General features: G+C 42.3%; 1 long non-coding RNA gene across 1 annotated transcript in view; it reads left to right on the forward strand.

The window, feature by feature from the left end:
- LOC142873784 (uncharacterized) overlaps window positions 1-8,548 on the forward strand; it is a 221,321-nt gene extending 212,773 nt beyond the window's left edge. Inside the window, exon 3 of the long non-coding RNA XR_012921761.1 lies at window positions 8,257-8,548. This is a non-coding gene — a long non-coding RNA (uncharacterized LOC142873784). The remainder of the gene's footprint in view (window positions 1-8,256) is intronic.
- Window positions 8,549-14,821: the final 6,273 nt, after the last annotated feature.

The following is a 14,821-nucleotide window of genomic DNA, read 5'->3' on the forward strand; positions in this document are numbered from 1 at the left end:
AACAAGGAATGACACAGCAGAAAAAGTATTAGGGACCACAAGGCTGGGTTTTGCCACCAAAGAAGAGTGCTATCTTGTGTACCTCACTGCCTCTCTCTGGGCATTCGTCCCCACAAAGGCAAAGTCTGGGATATCCTGGACTTCTGTGACAAATGGCAAAAGAGCTAGGGGAAATCAGAAAAGCCTTCTTCCTTTCCCCTGAAGTTTCTAGAACAATTATCGCAAAAGCATAAGCAGGCTGATGCTGAGGGGGACGTCAGGGCAGTCCCCTGAGCAGACCTGTTACAGGGGCTTTTTTCCAACTCGCTGTGCAGACCCCAAAGCCAAAGAGGCAGGCTGTGTTCGAGCCCTTTGGTAGGGTTCTTTTTAGGGTGGAACCAACTTGACTGAAGGTCCGACCATCTCTCGTAGGTCCGAGCTCTGAGTGGAGCCTGAGGGTGGCGAGAGGGCCGAGGAAACGCTGCCCTGCAGGGCAGAAGCCGGCCGGGGCCTGCTCCCCCAGCGCCCGCCGGCCGTGGCCCCGCTGCCCTCTGGGACGCGCCGACCTTGGGAGTCGCCCAACTTGAGAATCTTTTGAGCTCTTCCTGTCGCCGTGCCCCACCCCATCCCATTCCACCCTGGCCTCTTTTTCCTCCTCCCTGGCAGCCACTCTGTTTTCAGATGTTTACGCAGAGTTAGAGCCTCGGTGGCCGCGCTGGGGCCGGGGAGGGCAGAGCCCCGGCAAAGGGACAGCTCCGAGGCATCCGGCACACAGCACACGAGGACGCCTCCCGTCTGCGCGTCCGACAGACTCCGGGGGGCATGTTTCACTGGGTGACGGTGGTCCCTGTCTCTGGCTTGCAACATCGTGAATCCTAGATAAGCCCCAGTTGGATGATGCCTTTTTTGGGAACACAGGTGTCGTCTGTGCTGCGAGCGCCCCATCCCAGTGGTCTCAACTTGATCGGGACATCCGGATTTTGTAACATCATTTTATAACTGTTCCCCCGACCCTGATTCCATCCTTCAGAGCTCTGAGGACATGTAACTGGAAGCCACTCCAGTCTCTCTCCCCCTCTGTGGTGGACCCGTGTCACCTGCCGTCCTGGCATCATCACCCAGGCATGCACTGTCACACTCCCAACCGGAACGTCAGCTTGCTGTTTGAGATTCACACCGACACTCGGTCCCCAGAGGGCTCCTCCTGGAGCCAGGGCGGCCTGCGCTTGGGAGCACATAAAAGCACAGGAGTCCCCTCGCTTTTTGGCAGCACTTCAAGCGCTAGCCCAATGAAGAGATCTTGACAGCATACTTGTAAACTCCACAGGCCCCAAGGGCTCAAACACCACGATATTTATGCTCGCGGGGTGGAGAGCCAAAACAGTTGGGTTGTTAAGCAGACGTGGGTCTCAGTCGGGACCAGCGTTTCTGACACCTGTTAACTGGCATTTGAAAGAACTGAGTTGAGGGGGGTGGGGGCCCTGGGGAGCAGCTGCCAACCTGTACCTGAACAGCGGGGAGGCCAGCAGGGGTTTGCCCCCCCACCCCAGCCGGTCAGAGATTCCCTGGGGGAGATGAGAAAATGAGTCCAAGGGCTGGCAGAAAGGATAATCAGAGAAGGAAGAAAGTAGGAAGAAGGGTGAGAAGAAAAATAAGAGACCAACAGGGAAAGAAAAAAAATCGAGAGGGCGGGTATTTTTAGATTTGCTAGCACAGAGCTTTGTGCTTGCAGCACCCTGGTCCCTGTGTCTGCCGCACCAGTTCTACTAGCCCGGGTCAGGATAGGCACTCGACTCCTGTCCCCGTCCCTCCTGGGGGTATAGGTCCCCCCACCTTGGAAAGCACAAGACCACCTCCTCCAAAGAACCTTCTCTGAAAACCCAGACAGCCAATCTACTCTTCCTTTTGGAACTCTCCCTGTAACACACAGCTCAGCCCTTCTCCGTTCTTGTGTGTGTCCTGTGCTCCTCCCCTGCAGTCGCCTCCTGCCCCACAACCCCAGTGTTTAACCTCTCAGGATCATACGGGAGACTTTCCGTGGCCCACGGTGCCCGGCACAGTCCTAGACTCAAAGTAGATTCTCAGTATCCACAGCTGGTGGATTGGTTTGCTCCCTCTGGGTGGCTTTTCCCCTTTTTCCACTCCAGACATCCCTGCCTCGACTTCCACTCAGCAAAGCCCCGATCTGCTCCCGCACAGCTTCAAGCTTGCTACCTGGCTCTGTGCGTCTCTTTCCCCCAACCTGTCTCCAGGTGAGGATTGTCCATAGTGGGACCTTAGGTGAGACTAGGTTAAAATGACTTAGTGAAAATAGTTTCTATGTTTCATTATTAGTGCTCAAAATGAAACGCCCATCGAGTCTCTACTAATGAGCTGACTAGCGTTCCAAAGGTCAGCTTGTACCATGGTTGTTGGAATCTTGAAATCCATAGAAACAACATTATAAATGAATTCACATATTCATTCATTCAGTCAACAAATACATCGTGAGCATGACTTCAAGGCAGGCACTATTCTAGGTGCTGAGGAATTTGCACGGAGCGAAACATACAAGAGCCCTTGTCCTCAAAGAGCTTATATCCTGGTCAGGGGAGACAGACAATCCACAAATAAACAAGTGAAATGCACAGTATGCCAGCTGATCTGGAATGCCACAGGAAGGAATAATACAGAAAAGCAGAACTGAGTGCTGGGACAGTAAACAGGGTGATCCAGGAAGACCTTATCTGAGAGAGACCTGAAGGTGCGGGAGGCTGGGCGAGCTGTGTCCCAGGCTTGAGGCAGGAGTGAACTGGTGTGTTCAAGAACAGCAAGAAGGGGGCACATTTGCTCAGGACTTTTTGAGGCCATGTGCTCCAGACTAGTCACACACATTAGGCTCAGAATAAACCCTTTAAATTATTTTACAGAGATTTTTTTGTCTATTACCAAGATGGCTCAGAGAAGACTCAGAACCTCCCAAAGGCATCACCTAAATTTGGTGCTAGGTACTGGCCTGGCACTGACTCTGAGCTGCTCCCTGGGGGTAAGTCCTCCTGAGCTTCAGACCTCATGATCTCAGTTAACAGTCCTAGTTTATTCTGAGCTATAGGTTCTTTCCCTAGGAAGTTGTTTGGGATCTTCTCCATTGCCTCTTCCTCCCCAAATTAATCTCATTTGGCTTTTCTGTGCATTTGCAAAATAAGAAATTGCACTGTCTTGTTTATAGATAAATGAGAGTCTGAGTTCCTCAGCTCTGATGAGAAAGGGTATTTTACTCCTTCCATCTGAAAGGTGCCCCTGGGTGACCAGTGGCCTAAGTGGGAGTGTCTGGGTGACTCCCTGAGACACAAAGTGGCCTTCCAGTGAACTCCCAAGAACAACAACAACAAAGAATGACAAGAAGGCCAGACTAGCTCAAGGAGAGTGAGCAATGGGGTGAGACAAGCCCTGATTGGTTTCCCTGGCCAGTCTACTGCTTGCCTATTGAGCCCATAAATAGTCTGAACTGCAATTCTAATTCAATAGTAAACATTTACTGAGTGCCTGCTCTATGCCAGGGATTAGTGATAGGTGTTGTGACTAATTCTTTCAACTACCCTTAACCATGGTTCTATGGGAATATCCCTTCTGGGTGTCACCTGGGGAGAGCTAGGGACATATAGAGCCACCCAGGGCAGCAAGGGAGCTGGGAAGATAAGATGCAAATCCCAGTAGATAAAATCTCCCTCTTGGAGGCAATTTGGGACATTAGAACCATCTCTTGATTTAGAGCCTCAGGCATTTAGTTTGTTGCTAAGTGTTGGGGTTTTTTTGCCCTTGGACAAGTTGCATAACCTTCCCAGCTCTTGATTTCTTGAAGATAATAATGACTGTTTTACCTTTTTTGTTAAAATTAAATGAGGTTAGCGTACATGAAAGAGCCTTGTAAAACATAAAACAGTCTACTGATTTGAGTTGTTACGACTTAGGGTGAATTATTCTCTCTGTCTTCTACACTGGGAAATTAATAGACATCTCCTAGGGACTCCTTCATATTTGGAAGTGCTGGGTGAGTTTTACGTTAGCTGCCTAATCTTTTCTGGGACAGGCAGTAGAGCCAGGCAGCTTCAAGATGGTGAATGGCTCAGCTGAGAGATCCAGATGGGGGAAGAAACAGGTCAATAAAGGAGAAAACTGCCTGGCTCTTGAGTAGGTTATGGAGTGGAATTTGAGAAAAGTTACATAGTTCATCTCAAAAACGACAAGCAAGAGGACAGACCCAAATAAATCATTACATAGGTAAAAACCACATTTCCCCTCTGGATGCAGTTCTTTTTGCTTCATTTTCCTACATCATTCAGGGCCTGTTTTCCACAATGTTGAAGTGGCCCAAATAGCCCGGGTCCCACCACCGGGCCGATGCCATCATCTCTAGAGCCTGGCTGCTTTCCCTCCACTGCTCTTTAGAATGGAGAACTCTATATAGGAAGGACAACTTTTAGTGACCCAGCACTCATTTCTTTATTATAATATAGAGCAGGCTGGTCTTTCTGGAAAAGCCTCGTTATTAGAAGGTTCTTTCTTAAAGTCACTTAAACTCTGCTTCCCTGTGATTTCTGTTCTAAATCCTGGACCACCCTCTGAGGTACTCAGAGGCACACTAGCTCTTTTTCCAAGATACAACTTCTCAGATACCAGAAGATAGGTCCCTATCCCACTGCCCTAACTCCAACACATTCAATTTAAGATTTTCTCTTTATCCTTGGTGTTCTTTAATTTTACTGTGAAATATCTATGGGTTTGTTGTACTTGTTATTTTGTTTTGTGTTGATTTTTAATCCTGCTTTGTGCATAGTATGTGCTTTCTTTCCTGAATCTCAGGATTCAAGACCTTCTTCAGTTCTTAAAACTGCTTAGCCACTTCCTTTTCAAGTATCAATATACCTTCCCTGTCTCTTAACAGCACTTTCATCTTTATCTCTTTATCTCTCTGCATTCTGAATGAACTTATCAGAACTGTCTTCCAATTCACAAATTCTCTTTTTGACTATGACCAATGTAGTACTTACCCATTACTGTTTTACTTAATTCTACTTATATATTTTAATTTCTTATTACTCCATAGAAGCTGAACTCTAATCCACCTCTTCCCGCTCCAGGATTTGTTTTCTAGTCATTGATTACTTTACCTTTCTACTAAATTTCTATTGCATAAAAATAGCTATTTTAATTTAGAATACAGTTTTCCTTCTAATTTTTCTCTTTTTATATTTTAATTATCATGGTTATGTTTTCAAAACAATAAAGACCCCCAAATGGAAACTTAACTATCTTGACTTTCTTCTTAGAGTCCTTGAATTAATTTTATAGGCCTGTTCTCTTGGGCTTTCCTCAGCAGGATCATTATCCGTGATCCCCAGAACTGAATGCAGAGCACTCCAGTGAGTGCTCCGAAGGTCACTCTTTCAGGCAGAGAACACTGAGCAAACAGGACTTCTAACAACACGGGTTCTTTTACAGAAGCATCCTCTATGCTAATTAACCAACTCTCAGACACAGGCTTAGGTTGGGAGTGCTGAAGCCTTATCTATTTCTTCCTCTATGGGGCATGCTCCTGAGTGGGAGCTTTCCAATATTCACTAACTTGGATTACAGCCAATGTGCATTCACACGTAGGCATCACACTACCTACATTAAAGTATTTTAAGGGAAATTACAGGCACTACAACAAGACAGGCAGAAGACTGGAAAGTTTATATCATTTAAGCAAAATATGAAGATAAATGGGAAGTTGTAGTCACTTGTTTAGATAGAGGAACCACAGTACTCTTTTTCTCAAATCTGAATGATTTCTGTCTCATGGCTTATTGGCTGATTTATTTTAATCCTTTTTTTTTTTTTTTTGCCAGAAGATGACTCAGTTCCTACTCAAATTTGCTCATTCCACCACCATCCCACTCAGTCTTCAAGAGATATTTCCAACACAAAGAATTCCCAAATAGACTTGAAGCTTCAGAGACAGGATAGCAGCAACCCGTAAAGACAATGAAATTGTATACTTGTATCTGCATTTCTTTCAAATTCTAGTTTGTTCAGTGCATCTGGATAGCTAACACTCCACCTTAGCTAGTACTTTTTTCAGCCTCTAAACTACCTCTAACGTTCTCCTTAGTTTGACAGAAAGACCTTGGACTTCATCTATAGGCACATTTTTAACAAAACATGGGGGTGTTAGGATTCAGGAAGCCAGCACACACACTGGGTCTTTTAGTACGGACAACAGTGGGTGCAGATGTCACTCTTTCTTCATTGCATAGCCAAATACCTGCAGTTAATCATTTTCATTTGGTTGCCTAACATGAAAAACTACACTAGGTTAGGAGCCAAATGCGTGGATTCACGCTCCAGCTCTGTCATTCACCAGCTGGATATGTCTGGGTGAGTCGTGAGTCACCTGAGGCTCCTCAAGCCCAATTTACTAATCTGTCTATTAGTCAATTTACTAATGGGGCTTGTGAGTCCACTCTGACTCACAGGGGAGTTGTTGGATCGAATGGCAGAGCTGGCAGATTTTGCATTGTAAATTATAAAATGTTTTGCGGGTGGAAAGGAGTATTTGTATCAATTATGCACATACACTCAATTATTTCTCATGAGCACCCTTTCAAGACTGCAAGCTGTGTATCTTTGCAGTGCCTGACAGTGCCACACACCCACTGGCACCATTTGATGCGTAAGTGAAAGAATGAGATTTTTTAGTAGGAGAAGAAGGCAAGGACTTGGCTTAACACTAATATTATATAGTATAGTATGCCTAGGAAAGAGTATTTAACATCATTTATTCAACAAAAAGTTATTGAAAACCTTCCATGTTCAAAGTTTTTTTGTAAGGCTTTGAATATAGGCTGAATAAGATGTGGTCTCTGCCTTCAGGAGATTAAGGAATAAAGGACTAAAAGCACTAAAGTCCATACTGAACATAAAGAAGGAGTTGCCAATTCTACATCATGGAGTACTGGGGTGGAAATGAGGAGAGGAAGGAAGAGCTTCATCCAGAAGGTGATGTGGGAACTGAATCTTTTTTTTTTTTTGAGACAGAGTCTCACTTTGTTGCCCAGGCTAGAGTGAGTGCCGTGGCATTAGCCTGGCTCACAGCAACCTCAATCTCCAGGGCTCAGCGATCCTACTGCCTCAGCCTCCCGAGTAGCTGGGACTACAGGCATGCGCCACCATGCCCGGCTAATTTTTTGTATATATATTTTTAGTTGGTCAATTAATTTATTTCTATTTTTGGTAGAGACGGGGTCTCGCTCAGGCTGGTTTCGAACTCCTGACCTTGAGCAATCCGCCCGCCTCGGCCTCCCAAAGTGCTAGGATTACAGGCGTGAGCCACCACGCCCGGCTGGGAACTGAATCTTGAAGGATGAGAGCGTACTATGGTCTGAGTGTTTAGGATTTAACCCAGATCCATAGGTTGAAACCTAATCCCTAATGTGATGGTATTAAGAGGTGGGCATTGGGGATGTGACCAGGTCATGGGGATGGAGCCCTCCCAAATGGGATTAGTGCCCTTAGAAAAGAGGCCTGAGGGCCCTGCTGCCCTTTCTCCATGTGAGGACACAGCAAGAAGGTCTGTGTGGAAGCAGGTCCCCACCCAACCCTGCAGACTCCTTGATCTCGGACTTTCCATTTTCTAGAACTTTGAGAAATAAGCTTATGTTGCTGATAAGCCACTCAGTTTAGTGTATTTTGCTATGGGGGCCCAGACAGAGACAGAGGGCCTGCAACACTGGGGCCCCAGGGGCAAGGGTGCTCCGTTCAAGGGGAACAATGTGAGCAGAAGCAGCAACAGACTGAGGCCAGAGGATCAGCAGGGGTCTGTGGGGCCTGACAGCAGGGAGCAAGGGGAGGGTGGGGTCAGAAAGAGGTGAAACTAGAAAGGAAACACTTTTCCCACTCCTGGTTTCTAAGAAAAGAGATGTTTCCTATGCACACTCCTGACTTTTTCCCCTTTATTCTCTCCATCATTGGGGAAGAGCAGTGACTTCTCCGATTGGTGAATTGGGGAAGAATAGTTGGATGTGTTCTGCTCAGTCCTGTCCTATTTCCTCCTGGGATCAGGAATGTCTGCCTCATGGAAGCCTCCACTCTTCCATCCCCCAGTCCACACGCCTGGGACAGCAGGTGACTCCACCTGTGTAGGGGTCAGTTGGCGCCCATTCGACTCTCATACTAAGCTGTGTTCTCCAGTTTGGCCTTTATTAGTAATAAAGTTGATGTTCTGGCCCTGTGTTCACCCTTTATTTTATTTTGCAGTTTGTCCAGAGCCCACGTGTGTTGGATGCTCCCCAGGTAGATGAGGGCTTGGGATGCTCTGCCCAGGAGTTCAGAATCACGTGGTGCTGAAGGTCGTCACTACAATGAGCAGGGGCAGAGAGCCCTGCCAGAGGAAATGCCACCTGCAGCCTCTGCAGAAAGAGCATGCCAGGACAGCTAGGAGCCAGTCCTAGCTCCGCCACCAACCATCTGAATGACTTTGGGCAAGTCATTTAACCTTTCCAGGCATCCACCTCCTCATCTGTGCAGTGAGCTGGTTTATTAAAATCTCTAAGGGCCTTCTCAAATTATATATAATTTTAAAAATGGAATATTTCCTAACAGGAGAAATTTTTGAACACTGGAGCAGGTTATGGAATTTCCTTCCTTGGAGATCTGGAGGAAGCAGTTGGTTTAGCATCCAGTTTAGATAAGCAATTTAATTCGTATGTGTCAGGTACTCTATTATGAGCACAAATACATTATCTCATTTCTTCCTCATGCCAACCTATGAAATAGTCAGTATTATTATTCCTGTTTTACAGACAAAGAAACTGAGGCTCATAAGAGTTAAATAACTTGCCCAGGAGCCAACAAACAATAAGTGCCAGTACTAGGCTTTGAACATGGAAAGTCAGGTGCCACAGCTCTCTCCACCACACTGCACTGTCTCTGTGCTAAGGGGCAGCTTTGGGTCCTTTCCCAAGAGCCCATCATGATCCATCATGTCCCTAGAGGGACCCAGTTTGCAGCTTCTCAGACACGTGCAAAAGACAGGTGCTTGGCTAGTGTGAGAAACCAAACTCTTTTGGCGTTGTCTGAGCTCTGTTCCCTGGGTTTTGACATTCAGGGGTGAGAAGCATTTGTTTGGCAATTAATGCACTGCCTCGTAACATCTCTTGTATTGATGTCTTTATTGTTGTTTAGTTTCTATGTGCTTCTGATTTTTCTCCTTTCTTAATATTGATTGAGTACTTATTATATGTCAGGCACTATTCTCCATGTTTTACATGTGTTATTTCACTTAATACTCATAATAACCCTTTAAGGGAGGTGCTATTATTATCCCCAATTTATAGTTGAGAAAACTGAGGTACAGAGGGAAAGACACTGTTCTACTGCCTGTATGACAATGACACTGATGGCATATACTAGTTCCTCAAGATATATCTGCAATGGATTGATTGAGTCAAGGTTCATTTATTTCAAAGATTCCTTATTCCCGGGTGTTTCTGTAGTCTTCTATTTATTCTCTACTTAGCCCTTTCTTTTCTATACTTCTCTCATAGGCTGTGTCTAAGATACTGATTGAGAACTGAAATAGCCACACAGGCGTGGGCTCTTCTTCTGTACTTGTTCTAGCAGGCCCTGGGGAAGCCACAAGAACCTCTCAACCCAGAGCAGACACAACACCTTGCGCTCAGTAATCATGCACTGATTGACTAACATATCAATGGTGTGTGGGTTTGTAACACAATCAACTGATAAACATATTTGTTCATTCTTTTGTGAATTTCAGGCTTTTGTGATAGGTATTTTTTTGCTTTTATTTATTTTGGTTTTTTTTTTAATCCCCTAACTTTTGGCTTTCCTTGTAATTAGAAGCAGAAATAGGAGTACTATAATCATCAGAAAGAGGTCTGCATGTGGGTAAATGTGCTTTAATGAACCAATGTGTGTGTGTGTGTGTGTGTGCATATACAGACATAAGTGGGGGGAAGGCTGGGGACACAAAAACCTTTTTTCTTTGCCTCTTGGATAGTCTATGCATTGTATCTCAATTTCAAAGCCATAATTCCCATTACTTTGGGATCTGACAACAAGAGTTTCATCTTGTTAAAACAAGAGTTTCAACAAGATGCATGCATTTTGGATGCACCAGTCTTCCTAGCATTACAACCCAACCTGACTGTAGCTGAGACAACAACCTGCAGTGAGGAGAGCAGTGATTCACACGAATTAGAACTAGAGTGATTTGCAAACCAATGTCCATTTATCCTGTGCCCACCACTTCTTGTACCCTGGCTCACTTAACCCCCTTGTGGACAAACCCCTTAGTTTTTAATAAAAAGAGGTAAGCAAAAATTAACACAATAGGCTCTCTTCCTTTTCATTGCTGCCTTTCTTTGGTGAACACTCTGCTCCAAGTTGCAGTTAGAGAAATCTCAAATTCAACCTTAGGCACGTTCCCTATAGTTTCACTTGTGACAAGTTTCTACATAAATATTAGCATTTTGCAACTTTGAAAAATACTGGGAATTACACATTTACACTTCTCCATAAAACCCAGGAAATTCTAAGTATGAGCCGTAACTCCATGACCTTTTATGTAGAGGATTAGTGTGCACAGTCTCCTCCAGTGCACGCCCAGGCCTCTCCACAGCAAGTGGTACATGTGGCCATCTGGAGAGAAGCAGCATCAGCTAAGCAAAAATTACTGTGAGAATCCTGAGTTTCCATACTCAAATGGGAAGCTCACATTTTTGAATGGTGCATTGTCCCAGAATGTGCGCTCATACCACCTGCTCTGGCCTGTACGAAGAAAACATGGATACAGCAAATGCACTGTGTGATCCTTGCTCACACAGTCTCGTGGCACAAGTGGGAGCCGAGTTATAAAGTCCTCAAGAATGCAATTCACAACAGTGAGATTGGCTCGGGCGATCTATAACTTTCCTGGGACAGACAGTAAGTACAGTCCCCCTGTGTTAAAAAGCAAAGGAGGCAAAACATGAAACAGAGGAGGAAACATGAATGGCTGTTAAACATATGACAAAATAAACAACCACAGTGTTTATCATGGAAACGAAAGTGAAAACTCCAACAGGTTACCATTTTGTAGCAAAATATATGAGTGGGCATTAAATGTCTGCTATTGCCACGTGGAGGTGCAGATGTGGAACAATGAGAAATCTTATGCCTTGCTGGTGGGAGTATACATTGGCTCGATTATATTAGAAAAAAATTTGGCATTATTCACTTAAGGTGGAGATGTACATTTTCTGTGCCCCAGGTGGTTTTCCATTAGAGCACATCTCACCCAAGTGCACAAGCAGATATGTACATGTATATTTGGAATAAGATTATTTGTTAAAACAAAACAATGGAAACAACCTAATGTCCATCAACAAGGCATACATAAACTGTGGCACCTTCGCATAATCAAGTATCATGCAGAGGGGAAAATGAACCAGTGCTAAATGCATCAACAAGGATGCAGCTCCCACTTCAGCCTTGAAGACTAATAAATATTAATACAATATGATTATACTAATATAAAAGTTTGAAAGCAAACAAAAATACTGTACATTTCTCAGAGGTCCATATATGTGTATGTATATATATCCACACATATTAATATATAAAATGAAAAGGACAAAGAAATGTGTAAGAATAAGAGAGACAAATTCAGAATGGTGGGTTCTTCTGGGATGAAGAGCACACTTGGTAAAGAATGTCCACAGTGTTAGCTATTACACTGATGACTTTTATTTCTTGAGCTGAGTGAGTATTCATTATATTCTTCTTTATATCATTTTGCATGTCTTAAATATTTTATAATACACTTAAAAATGTTATTTTGAATGTCAAAGAATTTCAGAGCTATAGAGGCCCTGATAATCATTCTAGTTCAAGAACTTCCTTTTAAACATAATGACAAATAGCTAAAATCAGAAATGAAAGAGGAGACATTACAATTGATGCCACAGAAACACAAAGAATTATAAAAGACTGCTACAAACAGTTATATATCAACAGATTGAATAAACTAAAAGAAATGGATAAATTCCTAGAAACATATAGTCTACTACAACTCAGTCATGAGGAAAAAGAAAATCTGAACAGACCTATAGTTAGTAAGGAGATTGAATCAGTAATCAAAACCCTACCTAGCAGAGAAAAGCCCAGCACCAGATGGTTTCACTGGAGAGTTCCACCAAACGTTCAAAAAATTAATAACAATTCTTCCCAAACTCTTCCAAAATATTGAAGAGGAGGGAAGACTTCCAAAACAATTTTATGAGGCCACCATTACCCTGATACCAAAGCCAGACAAGGACACTACAAGAAAACTACAGGCCAATATCTGTGATGAATATTGATGTAAAATTCCTCAACAAACTACTAGCAAAGTAAACTCAATAGCCCATTAAAAACATTATACACCATGATGAAGTGAGATTTATCCCTGGGTTAAAAGGATAGTTCAACATAAAAATATTAATAAATGTAATAAACCACATTAACAGAATGGAGGGCAAAAATGACATGATCATATAAATTGCTCCAAAAAAGCATTTGACAAAATTTAATACTCTTTCATGATAAAAAAAACCAAAACATTCAACAAACAAATAATAGAAGAAAACTACCTCAACATAATAAAAGTCATGGGTCATATCTTAGTCTTGGGGTGGGGAATCTTTTCATGTTGGAAAGCCACATTAATTTAGCTATAATCAAATAAGGTCTCATTCAAGAAACTTAATTAGATATACTTAAAAATGTACATTATTTTGTAAAAATCTATCTGCTATATATTTAATAATTTCAAAAAATGAAAACTATTTGTTAATTTTAAAGTTACCTAACCCTTTAATGCCTTTGTTGGAAAGCATTTGAATATTTGGTTGCAGCATGGAGATCCACAGTCTCAGTTGATCTTCTAGATGGATATCAGCCACTTGTGACCTTAAGGGCATCTTGATTTAGGTTAAATAGGAGAATATAGATTCACAGCAATTAGTGGCGGAACATTTTTCAGGCATTTTGCTGAAGGTATGGGTATTCTACTAAATTTTTCCATATTTCAATTGGATCTTTCTTAGCATCAGACGACAACTTTAAAATGTCATCTACTGAGAGCTCAATCAATCCCATCTATTGTTCTTTAGGTGCCTTGCTGATATCAACTAGTTGAGGCTGAACTGCTAATTTGTGTGATGTTATAATTCTCAAAGTCAGCGAACTTTTTATTATATTTTCCAATTAATAGGTCTATAACAGCTGCATATTCTTCAAACAATTCACATATGTCATCCTGCTTATCAAGGACCTTTGCTAATTGGGGAAAGTGTTCATCCAAAATTTTCTTTTAAAGAAGTGTTTTGAAAAGAGATAGCTTTGGAAACATATCATATATAGACTTAGTTTTACCTTGCAAAGAAATATTCAAGTCATTTTGATTTGACATGATATCACACAGAAATGCTGCAATCCTATAGAAATATTCTTTCAATAATTCACATTGCTTATTCTGTTCTTCATAAAATTTATCTGTTCTTACAGAGATAAAATTTTGGCTAACACCTGTCCCTGCAATAGCCAATGCATTTTAAAATGATAAGGCAAATCTACACGGAATAACCCATCTTTCAATTTAGCATGTAATAATATTGATGATTCTGTGTTGCATTTGCACAAATATAGTTAACAATACTTATAACTTGTTGCAAAGTGTCACTTAAAATAGTAGCTTTGACACAGAGATTTTGTTGACACAAGATACAATGAAAAGATAACTTGTTGCAAAGTGTCACTTAAAATAGTAGGTTTAGCACACACATTTTGTTGATGCAAGATACAACGAAAAGAAATGACATCATGTGGATCTGTTAATACATTTTTCATCTGTGCAATAAACCCTTCATGTTTTCCCTTCATGGAAGTGGTACCACCTGTACATACACTCACTAAATTTACCAAATTCAGTCCAACTTCGCATTTACCTTGAAAGTTGTTAAAGATATCTATTCCCCATGTTCTGTTCTCAAGGGTGCCCAAAGCAAGTAACTTCACAGCAAAGAAAATCTTCTGTTATGACCAGTATGAAGTATAAAACCTGTGCCAAGTCAGTAGTATCAGTTGATTCATCCAAAGTGATTGAATAATATATATTTTCCTCTTAAAGTATTGCATGCAGTTGTTCTGTTACGTTGAAGGCTAATTCATACTGCCTATCAGTTATGATTCTCCTTGAAAGAGGCAGTTGTTTGTACTTTGAAACATTATTGGGGTCTTAGCCATCCACAACTTCGACAATGCATTCTTTCATAATTTCTACATCACTGAATGGCTTCTCTTTTTTCCTCAGTATATAAGCTACTTTATAAGTTGCTTCAGTGGCATTATTTTCAGGTCTTATTGCTGCTTGAAAGAATTGTCTTTGCTTTTGCTTTTCATCTTTTAATTTCTGCAATGCAGCCTTTCACGTTTCTTCACTTAATTTTAAATATCTGTAGTCCTTATAAGTTTTATAATGCTGATGAGCATTGAATTTCTTTCATGTTGATATTGCAGTATCACAAAGCAAGCAAATGATCTTATATTTAGCAGAAACAATGCACTATTGCAATTCCTAATCCTCATTAAAATATTTGTTTTCTTCCTTCAGCGCTCTCTTGATCTTCTTTGACATGATGGGATGCTAAGCAGACAGAATTAAAAAATACTGTTGAGCTGCACAACTATTCACAAATTCCACTTCAGACAGAAACACAGTGCACAATTGTCAAAAGCTGATAATGGACTGGCCTACCCAACCCCCATAAACTCTCAACAACCA

Source organism: Microcebus murinus, chromosome 11, assembly GCF_040939455.1.
Source record: "Microcebus murinus isolate Inina chromosome 11, M.murinus_Inina_mat1.0, whole genome shotgun sequence".
NCBI classification, from domain to species: Eukaryota; Metazoa; Chordata; class Mammalia; order Primates; family Cheirogaleidae; genus Microcebus; species Microcebus murinus.